Here is a 660-nt window from a genome sequence, read left to right as displayed (position 1 = left end):
TATACATAATGGAGCAGCTAGAGTTTCAGTCCCTTCAGTAGATTGGCTGGCCACTGCTCCGTGTGATTTATTGAGGCACATTTAAAAGATTCCAAGAAGTGAGTGAGTTAGTGTTGGCAAGGCAACGGCACAGGCAACAAGGTTTAGCATGTTGAGCCCCCACCTCCCCCTCGCGTGCCCCACCTTCACACAAACACACTTTTTTTCATCAACCGTTTTTAATATTTTTCATCCACCAACAGTTTTTCATATTTTTCATACTCGGGAAAGCAGGGTAAGCCTCCTCCCCCTTTCAGAGAAAAAATAAATCCAAACCTGTCTGAGACCGTATCCGTTAAGGGAAGAGGTGGCAGCTGTGGATCCGGAGGCCAATTGGCCAGGGCTAAACGAGGGGGAGGAGCTTCAGTGGAGAAGAATCTGTCAGAAGTCTAGAGTGACAGAGCTGTCAGGGCTCAAGGCTGTGTGTTGTGGTGTTTGAGATACCGCAATCTGACAACTGCAGGACAGGTTATCACTGGAATGTGTGCGTGCGTGCGTGTGTGTGTGTGTGTGTGTGTGTGTGTGTTCACGTGAATGTGATAACAGATAGTTCCTTGATATAAATCGACATTTGTGAATGTTTACTGTGTATACGTCTATGTGCATGTACGCATGGATGTG

This window comes from Micromesistius poutassou (genome assembly GCF_964030765.1).
Source record: "Micromesistius poutassou genome assembly, chromosome: 17".
Lineage (NCBI taxonomy): Eukaryota > Metazoa > Chordata > Actinopteri > Gadiformes > Gadidae > Micromesistius > Micromesistius poutassou.
The sequence above is the reverse complement of the archived record's forward strand: the minus strand, read 5'-3'. Positions refer to the sequence as shown.